Source organism: Impatiens glandulifera, chromosome 4 (genome assembly GCF_907164915.1).
Source record: "Impatiens glandulifera chromosome 4, dImpGla2.1, whole genome shotgun sequence".
NCBI lineage: Eukaryota > Viridiplantae > Streptophyta > Magnoliopsida > Ericales > Balsaminaceae > Impatiens > Impatiens glandulifera.
The window spans coordinates 4,782,162-4,798,934 of NC_061865.1; the positions used below are offsets into that span (position 1 = coordinate 4,782,162).

Below are 16,773 nucleotides of genomic sequence, written 5' to 3' on the forward strand. Positions count from 1 at the left end.
CAGGATTTTATAGAATCTGTCTCAAAGCTCCGAAGCAATACAGCAGCTCCCGAATAGGTGATCTATGATTTCTTCATTTCATATGCATAAAAGACAGCTTGCGTCCAGGATGCTCATATACTTGCTGATACGATCACGAGTGCCGAGTCTTTCCTAGAAGGTGAGCCATAGGATGAACTAGTATCGAGGGATAATCTTCATTGACCATACAAGAGGTGCCCATTCTACTTTCTGCGCTTTTTCCCGGGTTACCTCCAATATTTTTTTCGATACTAGCTTCCCACTGTCCTCAGCTTTCCATTCATAAATATTCGGTCTGTCGTGCAGTTGTATGTTACTTATATGATCAAGTATCCTCTTTCCTTCTGGAATTCTTCTCAGAAGCGAGTTCCAATTCCCGTCTTTAATGTCTCTGATTTCCGCTTTTGCGCACTCCCTTCTGATGCAGATATTTTGAAACTCCTCCTTGTGGATGATAGGATGGTTTTCGAACCAAGGGTCGTGCCAGAATAGAGTGCCTTTCACGTCCCCTAGTCGGATGTCATAAAGATCTGTAATATCGCTTCTTAGTTTAAGAATCTTTTTTAGAGACCAGTTCATACCTTTGTGAATTTTGCAGGTCCAGATGTTGGTTTCATATTTCATAAACCTCGTATGCACCCATTTGATCCATAGTGACTCCTGATTGCGCTCCAAAGCCCACAGATGCTTGAAGGTTAGAGCCTTGTTCCACTCGATACAGTTCTTCAAGTCGATGTCTCCCTCATCCTTCGGTTTGCAGAGAGTAGTCCATTTGACTTTCTTTTCTCCTCTTCCGCTACTTCTCCAGATAAAGTTCCTCATCAGCGTGTCGAGCTCCTTCATTACCTTCTTCGGAATGACCATCTGCTGCGCCTAGTAGCCAACTATTCTCATGACCACGATTTTGATAAGTTCGATCCTCCCTGCATAAGAAAGTTTTTTTGTTGCCCAGTCAGATATTGTGTTTTTTACATTTTCAATCAGCGGCTTACAGTGTGAGATCTCGATTTGCTTTGCGGTTAACGAAATTCCTAAGTACCTTATGGGAAAACTGCCTTCATCGATGCCCATGATATTGAAAATGTCATGCTTTGTTTCGTCTTTCACACCTCCATAAAATGCCACATTTTTACTTTCATTAATAGTTAAATCTGTAACCTTGGAAAAGAACGTTAGTGCAACCCTTAATAGTTTTAATGGAATCAACGTCTACGTGCGCTAGAATGAACAAATCGTCAGCAAAGCATAAATGAGTTACCTCCTCTACCTCACAGAATGGGTGAAAGATGTATGAACGATTCTTTCGGAACATCGCAAAGATGCTCTCAAAGATCGCCATGATAGCTACGAAAAGATAAGAAGAGAGGGGGTCCCTTTGCCTTACCCCGTTTTCACCCTTGAAATAGCCTCTGTGGACTCCATTGACGCTAACAACAAAATAGGATGATGAAACGCAGAAAAATAACTAGAAAGTCTCGAATGGCTTCCCATCTAACAAAGTCGAAAGCTTTTTTGATATCTATTTTGAAAGTCCCTCTCGGAGATATTTTCTTTTTTCCCGTAACCTTTTAATAGGCTCTGTATGAGAAGAATATTATGAGAGATTGTCCTACCGGGGATGAATGCAGATTGATTAAGATTTATTATTTTTCCTATGACTTTTTTAAAGCGTTTAGAAATGATTTTTGAAATTATTTTATAAATCACATTGCAGCAGGAAACTGGTCTGAAATCTTGTACTTTCTCGGGTACCGTAGTTTTGGGGATCAAGGTTAGGACTGTTATATTCCATTGCTTTAACATCTTCTTGTTCTTGAAAAACTGCAGAACCCCATCAATTACGTCTTTACCCACAAACGACCAATTGTCTTTGAAGAACTATGCATTAAACCCATCAGGACCTGAGCTTTTATTCCCATCAATACTAAACAGAGCTTCTTTAACCTCAACCATCGTGACCACCCTTATCAGCTCGCGACTATCTTCTGTAGAGATTTTCCTATCAATAATCTAATACAAGGTATTCAAGTGACTTTGATGTTGCTTTCTTGTACCCATAAGTTGTTTATAGAAATCGATAATCAGATCTTGTACACTCTTTTAACCCTGAACATATTTACCATCATCATTCTTCAGTCTGTATACATTATTTCTCATGTTTCTAGCCTTGCATTTTCTGTAGAAGAAAACTGTGTTTATGTCACCTAATGAGAGCCAACTCTGTTTTGATTTCTGTCTAACAAAATTCTCTTCAAGTAGACTCAACTTCCTGAAGTTTTCAAGCGCATACCTTTCTGTCATTTAACGAAGTCACAAACAGGACTTCGATGATCGAACCGTGAAGAAACTTATTAAAAAGTGAATAAAAACTTTAGAAAATTAAAAATAAACTGAAATGAAATATTTCTGTCTATTGAACTTACTGAAATAAGAACATTATTACAACTTATATAAAGTAAAAACAAAACATAGACATTTAAGAGACATAAATAGTCTCATTTACTAGAGAAAATATCAAAAGACTTGGAGAATTCAAAAAACTTTTGAATAACAAAAAGACTCATAAATTATTATTATTATTATTTCTTTAATTTGTAACACGTCACACTTAGAGGTTTGAATCAAGGGTTGAATCAAGATGGAAGAATATTTATATGGTAAATATAAAAGAGTTTAAATTTGTTATCACTTAAAAAAGAATTATTTATTATATCTAATTGATTTTAGATCTCATCAAAATTAGAAGTTGCAAACCATAAGAGGGTTGTTAGAAATTAAAGTAATAATAATAATAACAATTAAGGAATCTTTTTGTTATGCAAGAGTCTCTTGGATTGTCCAAGCCTCTTGATCTTATCTTTAGTAAATGAGACTCTTCACGTCTCTTAGTTATTCTTACTTTATTTAAGTTTTGTAATCGTGTTCTTCTTTCTATCAAGTTCAATAGACAGAATCTCATTTCAGTTTGTTTTCATTATCTAGAGTTTCTATTCACTTTCCAATATAATTCTTCACTGTTCGATCATCGAGGTCCTGGTTGTGACTTCGTTACATGGTATCAGAGCTTTGGTAATATTGTTGAAGAAGATATCGTTGTTATTCGATATGGAAAGTGGTGGTCGTGTAGCTGGACTCGGTTTGGAGTTGTTAAACCAGTCAAACTACCGGATATGGAAAACTTATATGGAATCGTACCTGATTGGGGAAGATTTGTGGGACATCGTCGTAGACGATGATGATGTAGCTCTTGAGGATGTTGTTGAAAATGCGGAAGCATCGAAGAAACGAAAGAGACTCAACGCGAAAGCAGAATTTGTGTTGAAGAGGTCAATCTCCCACAATCTGTTTGAACACATCATCGGTTGTGGATCTGCTCGTGAGATCTGGGAAACGCTTGATCGTCTTTTCAATAAGAAGAACGAGGCTCGTCTCCAGATGCTTGAAAACGAGTTGGCAGCTGCAAAACAAATCGGTTCTGTCTCAGAGTTCTTTCTTAAGGTAAAGAACATATGCTCAAAAATTTCTTTATTGAATCCAGATGAGAAAATCTCAGAGGCTCGAACAAAGAGGCATATTGTTCGAGGACTTCGACCCGAATATACACCATTCATCACCTCGATTCAAGGTTGGGCTCAACAACCTTCACTCGAGGAGTTTGAAAATCTCTTGTCATCTCAAAAGTCGTTGGCCGCACAAATGGCTGGAATGAGTATAAAGGAGGAGTCGAACAGTGCGTTGTTCGTGAAGAAATCGAGCTGGAAAAAGGGAAAGTCGAAGAAGGAAGAAACAGGTCAAGATTCTTCAAATATTCCTAAGAAGTCCCTTAAGTGTTTCAGGTGCGGAAAGATTAGACACTTCAAGAGAGACTGTCGAGTAAATTTGAATGGAAATTTTGATGGTTCAAATTTCGGAGAAAAGTCTAACCAGCGTGTTTGAGGAGGACTGGGACAAGGCTTTTCATGTCGATGTGACGACTTCGAAGGAAAAGAAAACATAGGCTTCTCATGGTAAACAGGAGATCGATCAAAGGTGGATCGTCGATTCAGGGTGCGGACATCATGTTACTGGAGATGGTTCTGTGTTCTCGTCGAGTCGAGTTCATAATGGGGGCGTTGGCATTGTCACAGCTGATAACTCGGTTCACGGAGTTAAAAAGGAATGATCAGTTGTCATTGAAAGCGATAAAGGAGAATCTATTACTCTGAAGAATGTCTACCACGTTCTAGGAATTCAGAAGAATCTCTTCTCGGTTGCAAATGCTGTAGACGCTGGAAATTTGGTGTTGTTTGGACCAAATGATGTGAAGTTCTTAAAGAACGTGAAAGAAATCAAGGCGGATGTGGTCCACAATGGAACTCGGGTAAATAATCTCTTTGTCCTTTCAGCTTCAAATTCGTACATAGAAAGGGTGAACGACAAAAGCACCTCTTTTCTATGGCATGCAAGACTTGGGCATGTCAATATGACTAAGCTCAGTGTTATGTCTCGAAAGAAACTTGTCGAAGGTCTACCTGAAGATCTAAGAATTGAGGAGGGCAGTGTGTGTGAAGGATGTCAATATGGGAAGGCTCATCGACTTCCTTTCGACAAATCTGTATCGAGAAGTAAGGGTCTTTTGGATCGAGTTCATAGTGACTTGATGGGACCAACTCGAACTGCCTCATACTCGGAAAGTAAATATATGTTGTTGTTTGTGGATGATTTCTCCAGGTTCACTTAGGTGTACTTTGTGAAAGAGAAGTCTGAAGTGTTCTCTAAATTTCTTGAGTTCAAGGAGACGGTAGAAGGAGAACAGGAAAGGAAAATTCGAGTATTGCGGACAGACAATGGTGGGGAATTTTGCTCAAAAGAGTTTGAATTGTTTTGTAGGCAAAATGGCATAAAAAGAGAACTCTCCTGCCCTGAGACCCCGCAACAGAATGGAATAGCCGAAAGGAAGATTCGACACCTTACAGAGACTTGTAAGTCTTGGTTGCATATGAAGAATATACCAAGGAAGTTATGGGCAGAAGGTATGAGTTGTGCTGCTCATGTCATCAATCGAGTTCTTCTTAGCCCGAATGAGTTCAAATCTCCATTCGAGATTCTTTTTGGTTTTAAGCCAAATGTTAAACATTTTCGAGTTTTTGGATCTACTTGTTATGTCCATATTCCAGACTCGAGAAGGAGAAAATTGGATGCGAAGGCAGTCAAATGCGTGTTTGTCGGCTATGACCAGAGAAGTAAAGGGTGGCGGTGTATAGATCCATCAACACACAAATGCACTGTGTCGAGAGATGTCGTTTTCGATGAAATCTCTTCATACTACATGAAAGATGCTGAGGAAACTGTTCAGACTAATCTTCCCATTCCCACGTCTACGAGAAGCTCCTGTAGTAGTGATAATAGTGACAGGGGGAGCCCTGACATAGCTCAAAATACTTCAGTCGATGAAGGAGAAAAAGGTGAAAGGTTACTAAGAAGTCCACATCAGGAAGAATCAAGTCAACAACAGAATGGGAAATCTCGACCAAAAAGGAACATTGTAAGGCCCCTTCGATTTAGGGATGATAATTTTGTAACAACCTTCTCTTGTTTCTTGGCAAATGCAATAGACGACGAGGAACCCACTTCTTATAATGAAGCAAAAAATGTCAAGGAATGGGTGACAGCAATGAAGGAGGAAATGCATGCTCTCAAGAAGAATGAGACATGGGACGTTGTTCCGAAGCCTCCTGATACTCAAGCAGTCACATGTAAGTGGGTGTATCGAATCAAGCGAAAGGCTGATGGAAGCATAGATCGATACAAAGCTAGATTGGTCGCTCGAGGATTCTCACAGAAGTATGGAGAAGATTACGAGGAGACATTCAGCCCAGTTGCGAAGATGACGTCAATTCGCACTGTGTTGGCCTTAGCAGCAAGTTCTCGATGGAAGTTGTGGCAATTGGATGTCAAGAATGCATTTCTCTACGGAGAACTTGATCGTCCAATATATATGGAACAACCACCTGGATTCGAGAAGACTGATGGTTCCCAGTTGGTCTGTAGACTTAAGAAGGAACTATATGGATTAAAGCAAGCCCCGCGTGCTTGGTATGGAAAGATTGCGGAATATCTTCAATTTTGTGGGTACAAGGCTTCAGAATCCGACTCAAGTCTATTTATAAAGAAGAATCATGGACAGATGGTGGTGGTGCTTCTTTATGTGGATGACATAATCTTGACGGGCAGTAACTATGATGAGGTTGCTCGTCTATAAGATGAGCTCTCGCTTCGTTTTGAGATGAAGAAGCTTGGTGAACTTGGAACCTTCCTTGGTCTACCTGAAGATCTAGCTTTTCATATCTTACTATAACAAGGCCTGACATTGCTTATGCAGTTGGAGTGGTGAGTCGATACATGCAGGAGCCAAGGAAACCACACCTCGAAGAAGCGAAGAAAATTTTGAAGTATATTAATACCTCGCTAGATATTGGTCTACTATATGAGAAAGATGCGAAATTTGTCTTGTAAGGATATGCAGATGCTGACTTTGCTGGAGATCGAGATGATCGAAGGTCCACATCTGGGTTTGTTTTTCTTTGTGGAAACACTAGCATATCTTGGAGTAGTAGGAAACAAGGATCGGTATCCTTGTCTACAACAAAAGCGGAATACAAAGCATCAACTCACGCAGCACAGGAGTGCATATGGCTTCGTAGACTCTAGGAGGATTTTCATATCAAGTTTGATCATCCAGTTCCTATACATGGAGATAATTTGAGTGCTATTAAATTGACTTCAAATCCTGTGTTTCATGCGAGGACAAAACACATTGAGTTGGAGCATCACTTTATTCGTGAAAAAGTATTAGAAGGAATCATTGAGATGGTTGCAGTAAGAAGTGAAGATAATGTTGTTGATATCTTCACAAAAGCACTTCCTAAAGGTCCTTTCGAAAATCTACGATCAAAGTTGGGACTAGTTCATCGGGCATCACTTTAAGGGGGAGTGTTAGAAATTAAAGTAATAATAATAACAATTAAGGAATCTTTTTGTTATGCAAGAGTCTCTTGGATTGTCCAAGCCTCTTGATCTTATCTTTAGTAAATGAGACTCTTCACGTCTCTTAGTTATGCTTACTTTATTTAAGTTTTGTAATCGTGTTCTTCTTTCTATCAAGTTCAATACACAGAATCTCATTTCAGTTTGTTTTCATTATCTAGAGTTTCTATTCACTTTCCAATATAATTCTTCACTGTTCGATCATCGAGGTCCTGGTTGTGACTTCGTTACAAGGGCTGCTTTAAATCAATTGTTTTAATGTTATTCTTGTAAAAAAAATTCTCATGTTTTTTTGGACGTTAATTTGTTATAATTATATAATTTATTATACTTTGGTGGCCGGTGGGTGTCCTCAATAGTTATATTAATAATTAGATACTTAATCACATGTTGCGATATTATAAATCAGAATGAGAGGAGTAAAGCTACTTGAACGGGTTCAAGGTTTAGGGACGAGATGAGTGCAAATCGATAAACGACACCGAAAATCAGAGCTTAATATATTTTTTAAATGTAAAATATTATGAATGGTAACTTATAGATGTGCTATAAATATAATGGGTCTTTTAAATTTATGAGATCCAACCTTCTTTGGAATCCATAATAATGACAGTCTTATTATTATTAATAATAATAATATGCACTATAATAAATAGAAAGAAAGAAAGAAAAAAAGTAGTTAAAGGTCATCAATCATCACTAAACAATCTTCAATAATTGTATACCACAACATATATTTATAGTTTCCCAAGTTCCGACATTAAATCACTATAAACTTATAATTAATCCATTATAAATGTCTAAATTATAATCCACCATATTTCAGTGGTACGAGTCGGTTTAAGAGACTAAAAAGTCACGGATTTAATTCTATCTGGAAACGCTTTATGTTGAAGTGGTACCAATATTATGGATGTCATACTAGTTCTCTTTAAATTCAAAAAATAAAAAATGTCTAAACTATATTTTTTTGTATCACCTATATCTTAAACTTAAGATAATATACACATTTTCATTTTTGATATATATATATATATTTCATACCGGTCAAGGCCTCATGGGTGCTCAATTGTAGGCATGCATGAAGGGTAGGACATTGTTGTGGCTTCCATCTTGGCTGTTGGAATTCGACATGGGGCTTATTTCATTTTTTTTCACCTAAATTTTTAAACCTAAAATAAATAAAATTACAACAAAAAAATTATAATAAATACCCGTAAATGAATTATTTGAAAAACTAACTTTGAGATTTTTTTTTTCATTTACCTATTTTAGTTAGTTTTAATTAATGGTGTGTCATTTATTTCAAGTAGTCTAGTTACTTATCTTTTCAAATGATCTAGAGGGTTTGACAAATATTTATATTTTAATTGTACTTTAGTTGTAGCTCTATTTTGGTTACTATCTTTTTATGAGATTCAATATGAATGTGAATCATGAGATATTGATTATTGTGGAAAAAAATTCAAAAGTCTCTTTTAAAGATTTTTCGAAAATTATTTAAAATTATAAATTGGCTGTAAGAATAAGGTCTACTAAATCCAATGAGCGGTTCTTTTTTTTTATAAAAAATGATCTATGCATATGAAAATTATAAGGATAGTTAAATGAACGACAAATCATAACAAGTAAAAATATGTTACCCAATAGAACATTAAAATAAGAAGAGATTACAAACACGTCAATAACATGTTATCGAGCTTGTAAATTCTCAAAAAAAACGAATAACTCATCAACCTACTCCAGCACCAATATTTCAAAACGAATATGAGAAAGCGTAATAATAATAACATTATTAATGATATGTATCGAACGACTACGATTATTGAAAGTTTGACGATTTTTCTCCAACTAGATAGTCCACTATAAAACAATCGAGATGCTAACCCTAATATGTATTTATACCATACAAGTCACTTCAATTCAAACTTCACATCAACTATCTAAAGACTCCATATACTAACCACCATTGACAATGCAAAAGTGACTCACCGATTTCACTTCCTTATTACACATACGACAACGACTTACAATAATGCAATTTTTACATAATGCCACAAGAATCCCACTAGACTTCTCTATATAATAAAGAGTCTCTCAACCGCCAATTACATATATCCCTTACAATCCACTAATTTATATTTCGAATTTTAGTCTCACTAACACAATATATGCCAAAATAAATTATTCCCAATAGTGACTTTAAGACACTTCTCTTCACACCGTCATTGATTCCATAAATGTTTCAATCAAATTTTTTTCAATCATTGATGAAATCCAATCGGAATAACATTTTTTATGTTTTGAGACACACTTTCCCTCTTGCATATAATCATGTGGTACATTATTTAGTTTTTCAGTTGACAACGTTGGTAGTTGTTTCGACGAATAAGAGTTTTGATGGAAAATATACGGAAGATTTCGCGCACATTAACGATTGAGGTGGACAAATCGATCTCTTTCGCCTTAACTTCATTTGAAATAGTTCAATGGTTGAGCACACAAACTCAAGTCCATGTAATCATTAGTTCTAGTCATCACACCCAAATAATTTTAAAAAATGGTAATCTTCCTCTTAATTCATAAGAGAATATCCTCAATTGTGGACTCATTGTCTCAAAACTATATTAACATTAACAACAATAACGGTGCATAGTATTTAACACTACCTAATAAGCTCTTCATATTCATATAGAAACTACAAAAATTGTAAATAGGTCAATATTGTAAATGTAAATAGTTGGAGATTGATTAGGGTACCCTTAGTTAGAATTGGGGTGTATATTGCATATCCTGTCGGTTGGAAATGTCTTGTAAATGTAAATAGTTGGGGATTGGATTGGGGATGGGACATATTGCATTTCTTGTCGGTTGGAAATGTTATTTGTCATCTTAAAGTAAATAATAATAATAATTATAATTATAATTATAATAATTATAATAATAATAATCCCACCCAGAAGCAGAAGCGTCAATTTTTATTATTAATTAATATATATTATATTAAATAATTTATTTATTTATTTATATAATATTTTTAATATATATTATGATTTTTTTATACGGCATATATATTATAATTATATTTTTATATTTATTTTTAATTAGTATAATATTTTAATTTAATGGGCCACAACGTGGGTATCAGATTCTTAGGGCCTACCCTCAAACATACATATATTCAGTCACCCAATCTCACTCTTCAAAACAAAAATGATATTATTTTTATTTTTTTTAGATAAATTTAAATTCGACTCTAATTATATTAAAATAGGTATATTTAGTGGAGGAAATATATTATATATTGGGACCGACAATTATTTTATTTAATATTTCATATTTTTAAATTAATTTAAAAATAACTAATTAAATAAAATTAAGAAAAAAAACTTTAATATAATATCAATTTCAAACAAATTTAATTATAAAAATTTATTAGAATCGAACTCAATTATGTAGGACTTTTACAATTGTGTTATTAAATTAAAAAAATAATAATTATTTGTTTAAATTTTATAAAAATAAAATAAAATACAAATAAATTAATATTAATATTTTGATTGAATTAAGTTATTTAATTCTTTAAAAGGTGTATGAAAATATATTTAAAATGATCCAAAAATATTAATAACAACCCTTTGTTACTAAAAAAAAATATAATTAAACAACTTTAATTTGAATAGCTAATTTCTCTTTGTTTAATCCCAATATTAACATAAAGTTTGATACATATATAGTGATGTTAAATATTACATTTACAAAAAAAAATTATAATATATTGACAAAATTTCAATACACTTATAAATATCTTATTAATTTGTACAACCTATATTGTAAACTTTCCAAATATTAACATATTTACATTTTTTTTAATATTTTTGTTTGATTGCACGATTTATTTTTATTTTTCACAAACTTCTTAATTTAGTTAAAGAGTCCTCAGCTTAGCCTTAACTTAAATTAGATAATAAACTTTACTTTATATATTTATATATAAAATATGATGCTTAATTTTTAAAATGTCTAGATTGTCGAGTCAAGAGTTGTGGTTAATTTGAATATATATATACGTGTGAGAATAAATGGATAATTTGGTCGAATTTTTGGTTGTCCCGCCCATAAACATAAAACGTTTAAAAATAAAATCAAAAATGCTATAGGTATGTTTCGAACTTGCAACCTAACTAAAAAACAAGTACAGCCCCTTAATCAAGTGTGATTGACATTAGGTTGACTGGATGATTAATTTATTGATTTGAGTTTGATCTTAAAATCATTTGTAAGTTTTTTTTTTTTGAATTAATTTGAATCGATCCGCCTAAATTAGAAATATCAAATTTTAATTTTAAAATTTTTAAAAATCGAATTGTTGGGTTTAAGAATGACTACTCAATAATCATTCTAATCATTTGTTAACGATGTTAAAAAGTATTTTAAACCAATTTCGAAGCATATGAAGCATGTTTGTTTGGATTTGAATTTTTCTAAAAATATTTGGATTTCAATTTTAAAATTCGTTTGTCAGTTGGTTCCGACTCAAACAAACTTAAGGATGTTTTTTTTTTGTAAGTTCTAATTATGAATTAGAAGCATGAAAAATAAAATTCATTTTTTTCTTTGAAAAGGTCATTTTCTTACTAGGCACCGACGAGGCCTTGGTCGGTTGAATGATGACCTATGGACTTGATAGACGTGTTCTAAATGGGGAGACGAAGCTCCCCATGTTTCAATTTTGGTTAGTAGCCTCTTAGCCAAAAACTAAAATCTAAAACTTGATTTTGGCAAGGTTCAAGAAGAAGGTTGACTCGGACAAACTGGCCCTACACCAAAGTCACCTTCGCGCCTCGCCCATTCAACCCGTGTGTCTCGCCCCTTGTTGACTAGAGGCCGAACCACTTTGACTTTTACCAAGATCGCGTCCAAGTCCACCTAAACCGTTCCTGAACCCACTCGATTAATCGATTATCCACTCCATGCCCAGACCAAGGGCCCTTAGGCCTATTTATTTCATTTTTTTTATTTCTAAGTGTTTTTAATATTTTAAAGACTTCATACTATATGGGACCAGTTTTAAGAGCCAAACAATTTGAAATAAAAATAAATGTACTAGAAAGATTTTCAAATAAAAATAAATATTTAATAAATAATTTAAAACAAAATTAGATATAAAAATCAATTATAAATAAATAATGTATAAGGAGATATTTCAAACTTAATTAAATATAGAAAAATAATTATACATATTCTAAGAACTTCTTTTAAACAAATTATATTTTGAAAATGCATCTAAGTATTAATTAAAATATATATTATTTTTATTTCTTGTTTTAAAAGAAAATAATCAATACAAAATTTGTTGTAATAAATATAATAAATAGAGAATGGTCATGGTCAAATAGTTGGTATTATGAATGGCTATCGCGGGTAGGTACCTTCGGAGTAGTGAAGTGTTAATTCTTGAACCCGATTTATATTTTACTATCCGATCATGTACGAGTTTTTCTATTTCTATCATTATTCCTGATTCGTCGGGTATTCGATCCATGACGGGTACCCTATTACTTGATTGAAAAACTAATTATGAGATTATATAAAGTTCGAAGAAAAAAAACATAAATAAATTTAAAATTAATAATATCGAAATATTAAAAATTCAAATAAAAACATTACTTATTTGGTAGATCTCGAAAAAGATAAACTAGAGTGAAAAAAATAAGTTAAAATTTTAAAAAAAAATTAAAAGGTTGAATATGAAGAATGATGAGAACATGTAATATTTTGATATTAAAATAGGTTGAAGATCAATATTTATTTACGTAGATAAATATTTTTTCGTGTAGTGTATTTATGATGATATTTAGAATGAAGCGTGGATAAGATCAACTTAAATTATGTATTTATAAGATATTTGTAATTATGAAAATTTTGAAAAGTCATATTAAGTTTTAATAATAAAAAATACTTTTAATACTAATAAAGTTGGGTATCTGATAACGGGTTTGAGTTTCGCACATTTCTCATCCACGACCCTGTACCCAACCGGGTACCTTCTCCCCTCCTCATGAGTATGTCTGACCCGACCTCAATTTCGATTTAAAATATCCAAACCCCAACTATTAAATACCCAGCATCTCTGGTCGGTACAAACATCACCATGTGTATTATATACCCCACCTCTTCCATTAGAAAAAAAATTATTATATTAAATTTTGATATAAAAAAGACGGACATTTACCCCCAACATCGGCCCTTTTCACTCCCCTCATCATCAGACTGTCCATTTTACCTCGCATCACTTATAATATCATTAATACATAGTAGATTGGAAGAGTTTATTAAATAAATTAAAAGGTTACGGATTTAATTTAAAAAAAAAAAATAAGGGTAATCGGAAGGCCATGTTATGGTTTGTCATAGCTCTTTTAATTAAAAAATAAAATTATTCAACTAGACATTAAATCCGGATTAAAAATAATATTCAATAAAAAAATAACTAATTGAGTTAAATAATTGAAAATTATTATTTTGTATATAAAATTCAAAATTTATAAAAAAAAAAATACAAAAAAAATATTTAGTTAAATTATTTAAATATTTGAAAATATACGTAATATTATGAAAACTATTTAAAAATAATTCTTTTAATAACGACCGCTTAGATTTGTTATGAAAATAATAAGTTTAATTTTAAAGAACTATATAGGAAAAATATAGGTATAACATATACTTGGAAAAGAGGTATAATATTATTAAAATAATTAATACATATATATAATAATAATAAATTAAAGAATTGAAAAAAAAAATATTAAAATAAACCTAATATCATAAAAATAAAATGATCTTTTTATTTTTGTACTATTTTTATATTTTTATTTTAAACACAAAATTATAAACAATTATTAATTATATTATTTAATTTATTAATTAAAATATTAAAATATTTTTTATTTTTTATAATTAATATTATTTATTATATGTTTATACCTATCATATATATTTTACTCAAATAATTAATTTTTTAATTTATTTATACAAATTAAAATTATTTAAAACTAATTATATTATTTGAAATAATTCATTTAGCAAGCTCTAACTATAAATAGAGAGAAGTGGTTGGAGTTGGGCCAGATGCCCAGCTACCATTCATATAAGAGTGTTTTCAAACAGCTTTTAATTTTGTTTCGATATTCAACTCAGATACCCGTTTCCAAAAACAATTAGAAAATTTATTATGAAAACGTGTATCATGATGACAAGTTCAAAATTTTATATATTTTCTATACTTTAAGCAAATAATAATATGATGATTCGAGTATCTTGTTGAAATATATATATATATATAGTAAGTCATTCTCTTATAGATAAAGCCACATAATAACCATTTCAAATAAAACATCAATTTCAGAATTCAAATATGGTAAGCAGCTCTCCAGCCAATATGGTAACTCTCGCGCAAGTCAGGAATGAGCAGCGTGCTAGGGGGCCTGCCACTGTGTTGGCCATCGGAACCGCAGTTCCTTCTAATTGCGTCGATTAGAGCACTTATCCGGATTATTATTTTCGTGTCACAAACAGCCAACATAAGACTGAGTTGAAGGAAAAGTTTGAGCGCATGTGTACGTAATCTTCATGTTCTTCTTGATTATAAATTTAGTTGGAAATATGTTTTATGTCATCATTGTCTAATATCTATTTAGAATGTTTGGATAAGATAATTAATAAATTTGTTAACGTTTTCATATCCTTAATTAATCCTCTAACTCCAAATGTTTCTAAACAAGACTCATTCATTTCAAGTCCTAACCTCGGTCATAGTCCGTTGTCGAGTTATCAAATTAGGGTCACTGAGTCCTCTCCGAACCGTAGTCGATAGTTGCCCATCAGACGGCTCACCAAGTGAACATAGGTTAGATATCACAGTTTTTTCAGAACTAATCTCAGTCATAGTACTTTGTCCGGTTATCAAAGAATACAGACTTACCTTTGTTATGGATCTTTAATATTTTGGTTACATATTAAGTTAGATTAGCTACATTTTTATTTTTAATATTCAGACTTTTATTTTAACTTAAAACGTGAAAGAGAATCATCCCCGTGACATTTATTGCGAATCTACATGGGTTTATAGGAGATCCCAGATACTCAAGTACCTATCGTTAACGAAACGGAGTCTAAAAACGAAAATATTAGAGTAAACAAATCTTTTTACTTAGAGAAATAGGTGAAATCACTCACCCCTAATTTTCTAATTTTTTTTAATCTATAATTCTAAAATATCAATCAAAATCAACGTTGATTCATCATTTTCATCCATAATTTCTTTTTATTTCTTTACAAGTCCACCCAAACTCTAATTTTCTTCTAAAACTTGATCAGGCGAGAAGTCGATGGTAAAGAAGCGACACTTGTACTTAACCGAGGAGATTTTGAAAGAAAAGCCAGAATTATGCGAGCACATGGCGCCGTCATTGGATACAAGGCAAGAGATTCTGGTGGTTGAGACACCAAAACTGGGAAAAGAAGCAGCCTTGAAAGCTATCGAAGAATGGGGACAACCCAAATCAAAGATCACCCATCTGATCTTCGCCTCAAATGGCGGATTCGAAATGCCCGGAGCAGACTACCATCTGACCAAACTCCTCGGACTTAATCCTTCAGTTAAACGTACCATGATTTATATGCAAGGATGCTTCGTCGGAGGAACAGCGATCCGATTAGCCAAGGATTTCGCTGAGAACAACAAGAACGCGAGAGTTCTCATCATCTGCACAGCGATAACCTTGATGAATTTCCGCGGTCCAAGCGAGACTCATCTGGACGACCTAGTCGGTCGATCGTTGTTAGGCGACGGAGCAGGGTCCCTTATAATCGGAGCTGATCCTTTGACGGTGGAGAAGCCGTTGTTCGAATTGGTATCTGCGGCGCAAACGATTTTACCTGAAAGCGATGGGGCGAATGTGGGTTGTCTACGTGAAGTAGGGCTGATGTTTAATCTGAGTAAAGATGTTGCTATGATTATATCGAAGAACATTGAGAAAGCCCTAGTGGATGCGTTTAAACCGTTGGGGATTTCAGATTGGAATTCGATTTTCTGGATCCCTCATCCAGGTAGGCATGTGCGGATATATGATAGGTAGATGTCAATAACAACGAAAAATAAATATCGTCGTTATTGATAGTTGTTCGTCGCTAAAAAAATTAACGTTTAACAATATTTTGTTTATTTGTTTGCTGGATATTATTATTATTCTAACTCGGATAGATTTTATGAAAAATTTTAACACGGGTATATTTTTAATTTTATCTCCGCCTTTGTAGGTGGTCCGGCGATACTTGATCGGTTGGAGACGGAGTTAGGGTTGAAAGAAGGGAAGCTTAGGGCGTCGAGGAAAGTGTTGAGCAATTACGGAAATGTGTCGGGCGGGAGTGTGTATTTTATAATGGATGAGATGAGGAGGAAATCGAAGGAGGAAGGGTTGAAGACGACCGGAGAAGGGCTTCAATGGGGAGTCCTGTTTGGGTTTGGGCCGGGGCTTACGTTGGAGACTGTGGTTCTCGCCGTTTGAGTGTTTCGTTGCTTCTTCTACCATTACTCTGTTTTATTTGAATATTGTAGTAGTAGTGTGCTTATTTGCTATGTCCATTATTTAATGTTATGTTATAATTGGACTAAAATAAATGTTGTTTCTATCAATAAATAAGATTTATGTTGGGCTTGTTTTA

At 33.2% G+C, this 16,773-nt stretch overlaps 1 pseudogene; it reads left to right on the forward strand.

The window, feature by feature from the left end:
* Positions 1–14,464: 14,464 nt before the first annotated feature.
* Positions 14,465–16,773, forward strand: LOC124935706 (annotated as a pseudogene).